Source organism: Molothrus aeneus, chromosome 1 (genome assembly GCF_037042795.1).
Source record: "Molothrus aeneus isolate 106 chromosome 1, BPBGC_Maene_1.0, whole genome shotgun sequence".
In the NCBI taxonomy this organism is placed as follows: Eukaryota; Metazoa; Chordata; class Aves; order Passeriformes; family Icteridae; genus Molothrus; species Molothrus aeneus.
Window position 1 is genome coordinate 37,945,105 of NC_089646.1, and position 15,208 is coordinate 37,960,312.

General features: G+C 36.6%; 1 protein-coding gene across 4 annotated transcripts in view; it reads right to left on the reverse strand.

The window, feature by feature from the left end:
• The window catches only part of ZNF385D (zinc finger protein 385D), a 416,559-nt gene that overhangs the window by 121,490 nt on the left and 279,861 nt on the right, over positions 1–15,208 (reverse strand). The gene's annotated exons all lie outside the window — the stretch shown is intronic.

The following is a 15,208-nucleotide window of genomic DNA, read 5'->3' on the forward strand; positions in this document are numbered from 1 at the left end:
TTAGAGTCATATACTTCCAGGGAAAATATTGTAATAGAGGCAAAAACTGTTGGGAAGGAGAACTATTCAATATTTAGAAAGATCAGTAGATTTCTTTAGTAAATCAATTCCACACAAACTTCTTAAAAACCTAAAAATGCTCACTTGAATGAATTATTTTCATGTGTTTACCCAAAGATGGATCTGTGAGGCTGTGTAGCAGATAAAACAACAAAAATGGGATTTAACTCTAATTTTATTTCTTCTTTAATCTGGATAGGGCAATGAAAAAAATGCCTTTAGGCATTAAAGCACTAATTTCACCTTAAGCATAGCTGTGATAGATGTTCACATGAAAACAAAAATTAAGTGATGGTATCAAGCAGTCATCACTGTCAAACCCTGACTACTCAATACTAATAAGCATTTTGTAGCATTTAGGAGGAAAACATAAGGGAGTAGTAACTCATATCTACATAGGATAGAAGCCTAAAACTTTTATATGGTACATATCTGCAAACCTTTTTCACTTTTCAGACTCTTCAGGCACATTTTGTTTTCCAAGCCTTCTGTGAATATTTGCCTTGCTTTCAAAACACAACCAGAGCATGAAAACAGAGCCTTAAGGGCATGAATGCACTATCACTCCCTGTTAGAGAAATGGAAAGTAAATCAGAGCACTAAAAGGGAGAAATTACTTTCCTAAAGTAAGAAAAAGCTTAACCAGGCCCTAGGAATTGTCATTACTTAATGGGGATGAACAATCTGCAGAACCAGTCAAGAAGCATTTTGCTGAAGTTACTGATCTCTGCCAGCCTGCTTAGGTTGCTCACACCAAAGAGTGCAGACATTTTCTGAGCTTGCTCCAGATGAGGGAATCAACTGAAAATTTAAAAAATGACCAATAGTCACAGACCTTCTCAGTAATCTGTAAACCAGGGACTGATAGTAATTACATTGTAAGATAAAAGATGCATGTAAAGCCAAATTTAAGTTACTCAGGGCTGACATCTGTTGTGCAAAATTAATGACTGATAAATGAGATTAAATAAAACAAGGCCTAAGGATGTGTTTTAAAAGACTATAGTGTCAACTTGAACCTTTAGGTTGAAACTCATTAGACTAACTTGAACAGATTTTCTTTTGTTCTACATGTTTCAGTATTGCTGGCTTGATGAAGAAATACATCAAAGAGGCTACTTCAGGCTCAGAAAACATGAGGAGAAGAAAGAAAAACAATGTATGGCTATCTTATCATCTAGAGTTGGAGCTGGCAACAAACAACATTCAAATTAATTTCCAAGCTCACACTAAGTCTCCACAAGCTCTTGTTATCACAGAGAATTTCTTCAAGTTCAAAAACCACCTGACTACTGCTATCCGTAAGTTCGGCAACTTTTATCCAATAAAACAGCCAATCCCTTTAAGAACCATCCCCATCAGCCAGATTGTTCTTCCTCAACAAAACTTTGTCTAAGACTTGGTGTTTGTCTTTTATTCTGTGCTTTGAATGACCAGGAACAAATAATGGAAACCAAGACATTTCTTTATACTATTACATGACAAGAGCCTAGCAAGACAATAAGTCCTTGAAAGGCTGATATAATGCATACTTATCACCAGCTGTAGCCACCTAAAAAAAAAATTAAATAAATCTGCTGATTATATAATCATCTTAAAACCCTGTGTAGGTTAAAGACTTAAATGTTGTCAATGACAGCTAAAGATCAAAGCAGATGTTCATTAATCCTCCTCTTATTTAAGAGAAGCGATAAGCTAAATAATACATTATTGCAGTATTAGGTGGCTTTTTGCTCTGCTGATTAATTTTGTGTCTTACTGAAGAACTTGACAAATGTTTTAGATGTTTAAATACTGAACTTGAAGTTGGTCTTCACAGCCTTTCTTCTGCTGTGATTTGGTCTGCAGAAATTATTTTTTAAGAAACATAAAATATTCATTCAATACTAGTCAAACTAGTATTAAGGAGAGATATTAAACAAATCACCAAATGAGTAAGTAAGGATGAGAATCCTAACACATTTTACACATTGCATGTTCTGTGGTTTTGACTATCGAGTTGGTTATGTTCTGCCTTTTTCTCATTGAACTAAAACAAAGTTTTAATTTTACCAAAATTCACAATTCCTTGGTTGTTTATATTAAAAGCTAATTATTTCCTTCTATTAATACAAATGCCATTAACCACAGAATTTTGGTTTTTGTACTTTCACCTGATCTGTTCAAGGGACACTAAATTTAGATCTCGCAGAGAGAACCCTTTACCCTCAAGGTCTGCATCAGTTTATGTGCTATACTACAGCAGCTTCTTAAAAAAAATAAAATGGAAGCTCTTTTTAAAAGTGGTTTAAAAGCTCTTTTAAAAGTTGCAGTGGTTTCTGAAGAAACAGCTAAACAAGATAATTCTAAATGCAATAAAATTTTTCCCAATCAACTGAATGGGGAACATTGGGGTTCTACCAAATGAAAGAAAACACAAGCTAATATTCAGATCCATAGTTTTTTGCAATTCAGTGTAATCTGAAAGAGACATTTCTTCAGGTTCTAGAAACTCAATCAGTTTGAAGAGAATAGAAGATGTTATCTTTATTAGATTAAATAGAAGACTTGAACACAGAGTACTTGCTGAAGAAGAATTTACCTTTATTAATTATTTTGTTTAATGGGAAATGAAGGGAGTTCAGACCCAAAATATATGCTGTCCTCTCTACACACAGAAATTTATGAAAAATCCCTCTTTATCAGGGAATCCTTACTGAAGAACAGAGAGTGAACAGCTGTGCTGCTCTGATATTTTAGAGTATCTAAGGGTTTGTTCTTAAACAGGGGTTTTCTCTGATTTCAGATACATAGACTCTTTCTAATTATATGGTTTGAGACATATTTTCAGTAAGTACCAAGGTAATTTCTTTCTTTTCATTCAAATTTAGAAGAAAAAAAAAATTAAGTTTCAAATAGCATCCCTAAAAACAAAAATAGAGATTTAGAGATAACAAACTTGCCTCAAAAACTTTCAGGAGATAATAAATTCCTAGGAAAAGCTTGAAGCTAAAAAGGAAAAGACTTGTTCCTGCCAGGAACAAGGACAGAAGGACTCTAAGTAGAAATTGGGTATTTTAACTCACTTTGTAGGGTTTCCACCATTACTTTTATGGCAGGGTGTGTACACTAAGCAAATGCATCTTTCAAATACCTGTGCTGAGATACTTCTCTTTTCTTGAAAATCTTCTGCTAGTCTTCACACCTCTCTTCCTTGCCAAACACCACAAAGCCAGTATTTTCCAATCCTTTGGAAATGGCAGTCTCCTCACTGCCTCTCCTCTCCCAGGCACCACTCTCTCATGTTACTTCCTAAGGCCAACAATAGCTTTTGCTGCCTCCCAGAGCTGATAGTCCCATTTGGGAGGGCACTGCTATAATTAACTCAGGCATCACCCCTGTGATTTATCTTGGTCATCTGTGTCCTAGCAATACCAATAATGTAATGGGTTAGATCCATTAGCAAATCAGTCCATTACAAACACAAAAATATGAGTAAGGTGACGTACATTTTTTTTCTTAATCTACTTCCAGCTCGCACAAACATAGCACCTTAAAAATAGTACTTAGACTTCTACTGTTTATAGCAAGTCAAAGTTCATATGTTCTCATCTCTTCTACTACTTAGGTTACCCAAAGAAATTTTCCTGTGTACCTCTGCCTGGATATATTAGGCTCTGTCTGGGAAAGGGAACGAGAAAACTCAAATTACCACATTAGTAGTTAAAATATGCAAATTCTCCTGCTAATTCCATTCAGTTAGGTATGTTACCTCATGGGGGGCTAGCACATGCCAAGACAACACATTTGGCTCAAGAACTTCCTAAAATATACCTCACCAAAGACACAGTCTGGCAACCACTGCTACTTGTGTTCTCAGCTCTTCTGGTCTTCTGTAACTTGTCAGAGCAGGCACATATAATGCTTGCCTTAGTCCTGGCATTTTAATTTTTAACAAAGCATGTGCATGGTGGGCTACAGATAAGTTTAATGAAAACTGGACCTGAATAAAAGAAGTAAAGGCTTCAGATTTACACCTTTTTCTATTTTCTTGACAAATGTTCCAGAAGTAAATAAATACTGTTGCCCTAAAATTTTCTTTCAGTATTCCTTTCACAGGCCTATTATGTTCAACTTGAGGATTTCTTTCCATGGTCTCAATTCATTAGAATTGGTCTCTCTTGCATTTAAACATCCTGGCAGTTTCACAGTAGCAAATTACTGAAAGAAACTTCTCCCAGACAGCTTTGCAGCAGGTCTTATATCATCTCTAACTGTAATTAAGAATGTCTCTTTCCTATAGAAATGTATTGTTTTATCTGGCATTTTCCTTCTACTTGTAGATGCTTTAGCCTTCTTTTATGAGTCATTATGACAGCTTTTACATTTAGTTCTAAACATAATTGTTTTTATTGTGTGAGGAAACTACACAATCAATTTAAATTTTTTCTTATAGTTTCTTATAAAAATGTGCAAATGTAATGTGCTGTCTAAAATTTTTTACCTGTGAAATCACAAAACATTTAATTCTGGAAAAAAACTATGTTTGATAGAAAAACTCTGCTTTGTATTCTCTAAAATATTAAGAATTTGATACTCATCTGCTTTATGTAAACCAATGCATTTAAAAGAGAAACACGGATTTCCTGGGAAATAACAAGGTTTTGTACACTCTTTAATTAATTTGATTACTAATTTAATCTATATGAATATTAACATAGGATTACTTTAAGCATTCACAAGAGCCAAAAGGAGAGATGCCAGGAAAAACAGTAGTTGCATGAGAATCTGGAATTCTGTATCCACTTTTACTGTACAAGTCCAACATATGACCCTTGGGGATTTTCTTCCCTTATCAAAAAATATTAGAATAAAATAAATTAGACAGGACACGGACATTAGAAAAATATTTCAATGGAGAGTGCAACATGCAAGGACTTCAGATAAATGAGTTCTTCAGCATGTGCCATTTACCAGCCAACTACTGTGAGTGAAAAGAGTAGAAAAGAGTCCCAAATTTTCCATTATCATAAAGGATAAAAGTGTGCATGAGTTTTAAGGCACATTCTTGAATAGTAGAAGCACTGTTACTGCATGCTATGAAGAAACAATTAATGAAGTAACTGTGCTTAGGAATGCATTTACTCTTGTGAAATTACCTGTCATGTAAACTCATGCTTTTTTGAAGATATCTTTGAAATTCCTAAGAAAAAATTGCAGGTTGTTAAAAAAAAATAATCTGCAAATAGTTATTCATCTATGTTAGAAACACAAATGTACCTAGGGTTAGAAAAAATTCATGCCTTACTTTAAATCTTTCCAAATGTCTGTCTCATCAACAGAAATAACAGTGATTTTAGAATTTTATCACTTTTTTCATCCTCAGACTACAGTAATAAAATCATTGCTTTAAGTAATTCCTTTTCACTTTAATTGCAGCTTTTTAAAAACAGGTTAATAACCATCCATATTTAAGCTGTAGATTTTATGAGTTATACTTATTATGCGAACCATTAAATTTTTATAGTCTTTGCAGAATAAAATAATCATTGATCTTTTTCATCTGAGTGCTATGAAGGCAAAGGGTGTAAACATCAACCAATTAAAACACTATTTAAAATGTTTTAAAAAACGTGTTATAAAATTTAGTTTTAAGTAATTTCACTCATCAAGACTTGATAAATCTGAAGAGTACTTCATTTAATTTCCTTTATGAAAATGTTTTGCATTCAAAGCAAAATCCTGAGGGACCCTCAGTCCCCATAAAAGGTTGTGCAGTTGCCTTTGCCTTGGGTACTATGACTTCCCAACAGTAGGTTGGCTCACAGTTCAGTGCCCTCCAGCAAATGTGTAAGGCAGGACAAGATGACTCAAAGTCTATTCTTTTGCTTTTCCTAATCACCAGCTAAGCAAACAAGAATGTGAGGTATTTAGATCCTGTTTATTGCCTTAGGAACAAGAAACCACTTAAGTAAATTTTAAAAATACACTGAAAACAAAGCGTATAGTATGTAATTTTTAGATATGTGTAGTCCTTTTCCCAGAGATCACTTCATCCTGCAACACTGCTTACAAAAATGTCTTCAAGTTTATACTCCATGGCCTACTGTGTGGCCATTTATACAATAGCAGAGTTATGAGCTTGTACAAGCAGGGTGTTTGTGGCTCAGACCTGTTGAATTATGGACACGATAATTGAAAGAGAATTGTTAGAATAGTTAGAAGTTCACCCATTCTCATGTGACAAGGAGGAGCAGCACAAACATCTCTTCCTCAGAGACAAGGTGCTGAGTCACTGGAGAGTGATACACTGCATGAGAAATCCTGAAAAAACCTGTGAGCTATCAAACAGAGGATGAAAGAGCATGTACGATAAGCTCAGCTTCCACAGAGAGAAACATCTTACCTGCACCCAAAAAGTATATACAATCTGCAGGTGGCCAAATGACCACCAGCACTGAGGTACCCATAAGGACCTTGAATGAGGCCATGGAACTGAAGAGAGAGAGAGATGATAGGTGCAGAAGGCCAGACACAGGCAATGCTGTTTCACACATGTTTACACAAAATAAATCTTCCAGATAAAATAAAGCAGATTAACCAAAGACACACATTATACCCCAAAAGTTGGACAGCAACCAGGAAATGGGTATTTTATTTGCATTGACATTACAGTTACAGAAATGAATTCAAGGATAAGTATAATAATGTTCAGTAAAGTGAAATGACAAAAACACAGGCTATCTTAAGATAACCTTAAGATTTGCTTCCCAGGAGAACACACACCCTAGAAACCTGAATTTCTTCAGAAAGCAATCATGGAAGGTCAGAGCACCCTTGATTCAAATTTAACTTAAATAAAAATAAAACTTTTTAATTGATATTTTTATGGCATCTACCCATTTGTACTTAAACTCCTTGAAGGTCTCAAGGCTGCTGTATTATATGCAATGAGAGGTGTCAGCTGCTCATCATAAGCATAGGAGACTGCAGATTCCCTAACCGGAACATAATCCTAACATTGCTCAAATAAGTGGTGGTAAATCAGAGACAGAATGGGTTGTGTTGAATGGAATCTGTAAAGATTGTCAGGTCTAATTCCCTGCCCTTGGTAAGGACATCCTTCACCAATCAGGTTAAGTCCCACTGAACCTGACCTTGAACACTTTCAGTGATGGGGTAAATTAATATCTTTCATAATACCTTAATTTAATATAATAGAACTTAATGTCTTTTAAGATTTTCATTAACAGCATCGACAGAGGGATTGAGTGCACCCTCAGCAAGCTGGCAGATGACACCAAGCTGAGTGGTGCTGTTGACACACCTGAAGGACAGGATGCCATCCAGATGGACCTAGACAGGCTGGAGAAGTGGGCCTGTGGGAATCTCGAGGTTTAGTAAGACCAAGAACAAAGTGCTGTAGCTGGGTCAGGGCAAACCCTGATATCAGCACAGGCTACGGATGAAGAGATTGAGAGCAGCAGTGTTGACAAGGGCCTGTGGGTGATGGTTGACAAGAAGCTGGACACAGCCCAGCAGTGGTAGCTCAAAGCCCAAAAAGCCAGTCCTTCCTGGGCTGCATCCAAAGCAGTGTGGGCAGCAGGGCCAGGGAGGGGATTCTGCCCCTCTGCTCTTCTCTGGTGAGGCCCCACCTGGAGCACTGCATCCAGCTCTGCGCTCCCAGCACAGGAAGGATCTCTTTGAGTGAGTCCAGAGGAGGGACACCAAGTTGATCAGAGAGATGGAGCATCTCTCCTTAGAGGAAAGGTTGAAAGAATCAGGATTATTCAACCTGGAAAAGAGAAGTCTTCAGGGTGACCTGATTGTGGCCTTCCAGTACTTAAAGGGAACTTACAGGAAAGATCAGACAAGACTATTTACAAGAGCATGTAGTGACAGGACAGGGAGAAATGGGCTCAAAAGGAAAGAGAATAGGTTTAGATTTGATATTAAGGAAAAATTATTTACTGTAAGGGTGGTGAGGCAATTGAACAGGTTGCATCACGGGAGTTACTCAAGGCCAAGTTTGATGAGGTTCTGAGCAACGTGATCTAGTTGAAGGTGTCCCTAGCCACAGCAGGAAGGTGAGAACTAGATGATCTTCAAGGTTTCCTTCCAGCCCAATTAATTCTATTATCATATGATTCTGTGAACTTCTCTGGACAAATTGTTCCAATGCGTCACCACTCCCACAGCAAACAATTTCTGCCATTGCAAAGCTACCCTCCTTCTTTTTGAAAACATTCCCCCTTGTCCTATCACTACAGGCTCCAGTAAAAACTCTCTCCCCATGTTTCTTCTAAGTGCCTTTAAGTACTTCTGGGCCAAAATAAGGTCACCCCAGAGCTTTTTCTTCTCCAGGCTGAACAACCCCAATTCTCTCAAGTCTTTCCTCGTAGGAGAGGTCCACTGCCCTGACAATTTTCCTGACTCTCCTCATAACCTGCTTTAATACGTTGCTGTCTTTCATTGGCAGCAAGGTGCTGTACTCCAGGTGGGGTTTTATGAGAGTAGAATAGAGGAGAAGAATAACCTCCCTTGGCCACACTGCTTTGGATGTAGCCCCAGCTAAAATTGTCTTTCTGGGCTGCAAGTGCACGTTGCCAGGTCATGATCATTTTTTCATGCATCAATACCCCAAAGTCCTTCTCCACTCAATCCTTGGAGTCCCCAGTCTGTCCTGCTACCAGGGATGGCTTTGACTTTGGTGCATGAACTTACTCCTGCCTCAGACTTCATGGGCTTCACATAGGCCCAATGAAAGCAATTCAAAACACAGACCAGGAGCACTGCTACAACATGAGATAATTCTAAGAGAAAGATTAGAAAAATTTTGTTGTTGTCTGGGTTTAAACTTGCAGAGGGCCCAAGTACAAGTTGCAAATTTTTTGAGGGAAGAAACATTTAAAGGAGGTTGCAAAGGGACTAAAGTTAGATGTGCCTTAACAGTGCATCAAGTCCAAAGAACATAACAGCAATGACTCTGAAGACAGATCCTAGGGATTGGAGACAGTACAAACAGAAATAACATCCATGCAGTCACAGGTGACAACATTTCAGGAACACTCATTTGTACCAAGTCAAAATATAAACTCTCCTTCCTGTGCATGACACGGAGCATAGATCATATATAAAAACAGGCAGAGTATGCCTAGAGATCTCAATCCAGCCTAATCTGACTTAAAACTGGTAAAGACAAAAAGCTTATTTTCATGATGTCTCCTGAGCTGTAAATCTTTCCTCTGCATCAGGAAATCAGTGTTTTACTGGTATTTCAGACAGAACCCAGAGTGTACCTTAAGGATTTAAGTGTATGGGAAATAAATCTGGCCACTTCAAATGACTGAATATTTCATACTGATGTTGATTCATTCTTGTTTTGCAAGCACCAAATAAAGCATCTGAATTGCCAGGATTTTCTTGTGTTTACTCTTTTCCTAATTCCTGTACTTCTCCTGCAGATTTAATTAAGCATTCTGGGCAGCAATGAAAATGTTATTATACTAAAGAATTCCTGAACTCGGCCATTATTTTTCTATTGTTCCCTATTTGCAATAACATTCAGCTAAACAACAATAAAGATATAGATTGTAAAGAAGAGTATAGCTATCTTACAGTTCAACTGCAATGCTATGTAAGGAAATGAAAAAGTCAAACCCTCTGTTTCTAGGTACCTGTACATGAGCAGTTACTCAAAGATTGACCCCAGAAGCAATAATCCCCTCTGTCTGACAAATGAAAAATTTGGCGCACTATAGTTCTCCACCTGATAAAGGACCTTCTCATGGAAATAACATTAAAAATCAGCACAAACTATATTTTTACTGCCAAGTTCTTCTATATAGGCAATATTCCATTTTGATTCACATCAGACTTAGGCCATTGTGTTGTTGCCTGATTATCTTTTCTGGAAACAAAGCATTCTGACAGCATGTCATCACTACTGAACTTGAAAGGATTTTATATGAGGAAAAATAGCCTCGTTATGCTACTCTGCTCAATTAAGTAAGAAAGCATAAAACAAAACCATTGTGTAGTGGCATACAAAAGATTTGACTTTATTTTGTAAATTTCAGGCTAATAATGTTTAAAAAAACCAACATGTATTTCAGAGTCCTCCTCCAATCTTCACTATCAAAACATTACTTCTTATTCATAACATCTAGAAAGTTGGCACATCATTTCTGCAGCACATATCTCTCTTCTAGATACAATAACTACCCAGGACAAGAGCCTAAGGAAAAGATTTTTTAAATCTCTTCTGACAGCTTTCTGACAGGTTTTCTCTGCATTTCCTGGCATAACCCTTCCCAGAAATACTTCTCAGCAAGCAGGTTTTCTGCACTGTCCATTTCTATCAACTGTCTGGCCACAATAGGAGAAGACTATACCTACAAACACAAGGTTCACCTCTATAATTAGAGAGTGCAGCCTTTGTGCTGCCCTGGAAGCTGCTGGGTTGTTGCACAGGGTGGTTCTCAGGAAGCAAGGAGCACCACATTTGCACTCTAACCCAAGTTACCACTGGAGCCCCATCCTACGGGCAGGGGCACTGTTAACTCCTCCTCCTCCTTTCCCATAACCAGGGGAAGGTGAAATAGGAAGCTATTATTATTATTATTATTATTGATGGCATAGAACAAGCAAACAGGAAAATCAGGGAACTAAACAAGGATTACTACAGATGGATATGAGAAACATGTCTGTAGGGTAACAGTTCATTTTTCATCCATGTTTAGTACAACTCTGACATTGCCACTGCTCTTTGAAGTTGTACTTTTCTAGTCAAAACTGTAGTGATGTTTCTTTCCAAAGCATGCTTATTTGGAAAATTTTCTATTAGCAACAAGGCTTTAATTTGGAGTTAGGGATCAAGCTTTTCAAGCAACATCACTCTTTCTGTTTTCAAGCATTTATTCAGATCTTCTACACTGTCTACCTCTTCCTTTACAGATTATGCTCATACTACAAAGTGTGATAAAATATTTTTTTAGAATTTTTTCAGAAAGATGGTCAGCATATCCTTCAAAGAATAAACAAACAAGGAGTGCAATGCACTGTCCAATTTTCTACCTTGTAATGGCAAATGTCCTGCATTTCTAAACTTTAAATTCTGTCTCCTGTTCAAGAGACTGAAGTATATAATTCTGAGAGCTTTGGAAATAGGGAAAACCCAACTTCTGATGAATCTGTGATTTGGAGACTGCCAAAAAGTCTGCAAAAGATTTTTTTTCTGTCATAGGGCCCATCAGCTTAGAGCTGATGCTGATATCTTGCAAAACTAAGCATCTCCTCTTAAACCAGAGACCCATCAATATTTTTCTACAAGTTAATTAACTTCTAGACTTTGATGCTTTGTGAAATTTCTCTGCAACAAACTCATGAACAGAATAGGCACATTCACATGCAAAGACCCATACATGCTCAGTCCAACTGTTAAAGCTTTGCATCTCCAAGAACTAATTCTTAAATGTACGCAGACTTGCAGCTTCCCCCTCTGCAGATGAAAATGCAGAAACATAACAAATGTTTTCTAAATTATCTTAAACTATTTTCAGAGGAATTTAATTATTTTTCCATTTCTCTGAAAATTTTCAAATTGTATTTTAAAAGCAAGATAAACATTATTTATAACCATAGTTTCTCCCATTAAATAAAATTTAGCCATTTAAATCCTATCCGGTTGATTCATCTTTTCAGATCAGATAAACATGCAGTGAACCCGGGATTCTTCAGGGTCTGTTCCAGTGGGCTGTTTTCAGCTTAAACAGCTGTGTTGTTACAATTTCCTTTTACATGTGACTTGAGGGTACCCATTTGCTTCACAATTAAGAGCATAGTACCTACAAATGTTCAGCTAACCAGATTGTTAATTGCTATGTTTGCTTTACGCTTTCTCCTATAAATAGAAAATGTTCCTCCTGAAAGGGAATGGTTCAAAGGTTCAAACATTATCTTCCTAACTTTTCTCAGGTTACTCAGTTTTTTTTTTCCTCTACTCTCTGTCTGGGGATATTACTGATAAAGGTTTATGTACTCCCTGTTCTAGTCTCAGCTTCAATGAAAGCTTTTGCCTTTGTGGAGATCAGTGCTGAATGTTTTCTTCAGAGGCAGCCAGCAAAAACTGAGCTTGTTTTAGAGCAAAGTTATTCGTAACAAATAAAATGTTCACATGTAATAAACTAAAGTACAGTGAAAAATATTATAAAATACACTTCACTAAGATTTTATACTACTTAAATAATACTAAATAACCTGAATAGTTAAGGTTAGTATTTGGTTTTATTAGTTCTTATGTATATGTCTGACTTTCTCCACTGGTAAGCTACATTTGGTTCTACCTCTCCTAATATTTCTAGCCAGTTCATCTGAATCCTCAAATTCCCTGAAGATTGTCTTTAGATAAAATTAGAAGCATAACTGCTTAATAAATGGGAGCATTCCTCTGTAAACATACAATGTCAGCTCTTCTATCATGTGATTTCTGAGTGGAATTTAATATATGAGCTGTGAATAGCTTATGACCTGTCCCATAATGTGGGATTCATCTAAATGTAGATGCAGCTGAGCCAGTCCCTCATTACAGTCTGAATAGATGAATGAGAACTTTCAGGGTTCACTTCACTCCATGCCAAAGTATACATATAGCTTGCATTGCAAGCTACCTTTGTGCATTTTTATCCATGCATAACTTGGAGAAATTGCTGATTTTTCTCCATTATATTTTGTGAAGAAGCTTAGGCTGATTACCTCAGATGCCTATGTCCATCACAACCAAACTTCCATGTTAATTAGGATTGTGAGAGACTACTTATTTTCTCTGAACTATGTCTGAACTGTTATTCAAGTTTCCCCTTGGTCATGCTGTTTTCAAGTGAAAGCTACTGAAAAAATGGCCAATAAGTGGCCAAAATTCTGGACTTCCCTCTAGCCTTTTGAGAAGTAGTCCAGACATGCTGCCAAACTCAATTGTTCCTGTGGAATTTGTTCCTGTGAGGGTCAAGAGGTCTTTAGAAGTCCATTTCCTATGACTCAATTTATGACCCTGATGTCTCAGTCAAGGGAAATGCTAATTTATTGATAACACAAGAGAGAACATCTAGTTCAAGTGTTCTGTTATGGACCACTTGCTTGACCTGGGTTTAGCCACAGAGTATAAGTGATTCTCTACTGACACTGCATAGGACTGTCAGTGAAGTCTACGAAGATAAAGCATCATCAACAGCTACAGTTGATCATGAAGAGCCATATTTATAAAGATAATTTTTTGATTAAACACTTTTTTTCTGCCTCACATTCACATACTGAAGCCCCTGCCAGAAGTTGTGTTTAAAGTCTAACACGATGTGTGGGTTAACTTCTTTTTGGGCTGATAACAGTCAGCAGCTGATGTGTCCCTAAAAGTTTTTTTGGCTTGGAGAGAATTTCTAGAACTGTGCAAAACTACTCAGCTAGTCTATACATTTGGAGGTCGCTGCTAACCATCCCTGGCATATGAGCTAAACATAGCAGCATTCAATAATGTGCTGTTCACAAAGAAAATGGGAACACGGAGGATGACGCTGCATGTCAGCACACACGATGAGAAGGCAAAGGTCACTTAGCAAGGCATAAACTATGAGCAGCAAGGCAGGTGACAGCAGCTCTGATGACAGCATCCTCACACTCAGGACTGACATATCTGCCAAAGGTGGACTTGGCAGATGGCCACACATCACAGGAAGCAGCATTTTGCATGGGAACAGATTTCAGAGTGCTGTTACAAAGGGCTTCAAGTCTCACTCCTGAAAACTAGGCTCACTTTACCAGTGCTCCTACCAAATTATATGCTACTATGATAATGTTCAGGAATAACATGATTTTGATACGAGTCTGTTTTTACTTTCTTATTTCCAAATTAATATGACTTATCCACCCCTCCCTCAAAATAATTATAGTAGCAAAGCAGTTTGTGTATGAAGAAAGAAACTGGAAATTTATAGAGTAGCACAGGATTAACAATTATTAACATTCATCATTAAAATTCCATTTCAGTTATATAATTAAAGAATTAGCAAAACAATCTGAAAACTCTAAACCATGGAAAATCCTGAGGAAGAAAAATACAAGGCAATCTAATAGATATCTCTTAAAAATTCAGCTGGCTTATTGCGTTAATGCAAACAGTGATCACAAGGCACAACTGGTTAAAATATCTCAACTCTAATGCACACTAAAAAAGTCTAAAGTTGTATCCATTTCATTTTGGGTTATCAGTATCTTGGTTAAACCCAGCACATTTTAAAATCTTGTGGCATACTAACAGACTTTTTAAATTTAAAGTTTAATTGTAAGAGTAGTTCATTGACATAGTGTTTCTGTGCTTTTTAAAACCGGTAGCTTGTAGTTTCTCTGTTTATGCTGTGAATTTCTTGAATTCAAGACTGTATAAATAGTTTTGACAATTAGCTTATTTTAATTACTTTAGAGCAAAATTAACATCTATGAAAGGTAAAAAATAAACATTTAAATACAGAAATTTGCTATCAATTGTTATAATTTATTTTCTAGAATGCACATGTTCCTTTACTACTCTTAATTATTTTAATTAATATTTCTGCATGTCAATTAGAATTGGTTCAGAATGGAAAATTCCACCCCTTCTCTGACTCTCAAAGCAGGTAAGCACACATGTTCTTAAGAGGGTTTTTTGTGTATCTAGAGTATATGTAAATAAGGAAAAGAGCATCAAAAAGGAATTGAAAAGGGGCATAATTCTATAAAGTCAAAACTAAAATAAAACCCACATAGACCCTTTTTTTAGAGCATTAATTATCTCAGTCTGAAACAGGAAAATTGGAACATTGATGACATATGTCAGTAAAATAATTAAAATAATAAAGAAGGAATGGGATTTCTATAATCATACATAGCATGACTAAGTAAAAGAAAAAAGGGAGAAATCTATCCTAGTTTAAATCTAAGACATGAGAAAAAATACCCTGTATTGTTTCCCACTGAATATCTCATACAGCAGCTAACATTGTTCCCATTCTTACTTTATTTGCCCTGACAGAGTTTTCTTCTTGAGGTTCTGTAAATTTTTAGTATTTCTCAGGAAGTGTGTTGGAGATGGGATGTAGAATCCCAATGCTCTGAAACTTTCCCTCTTTGAGAGTTGAAGTGA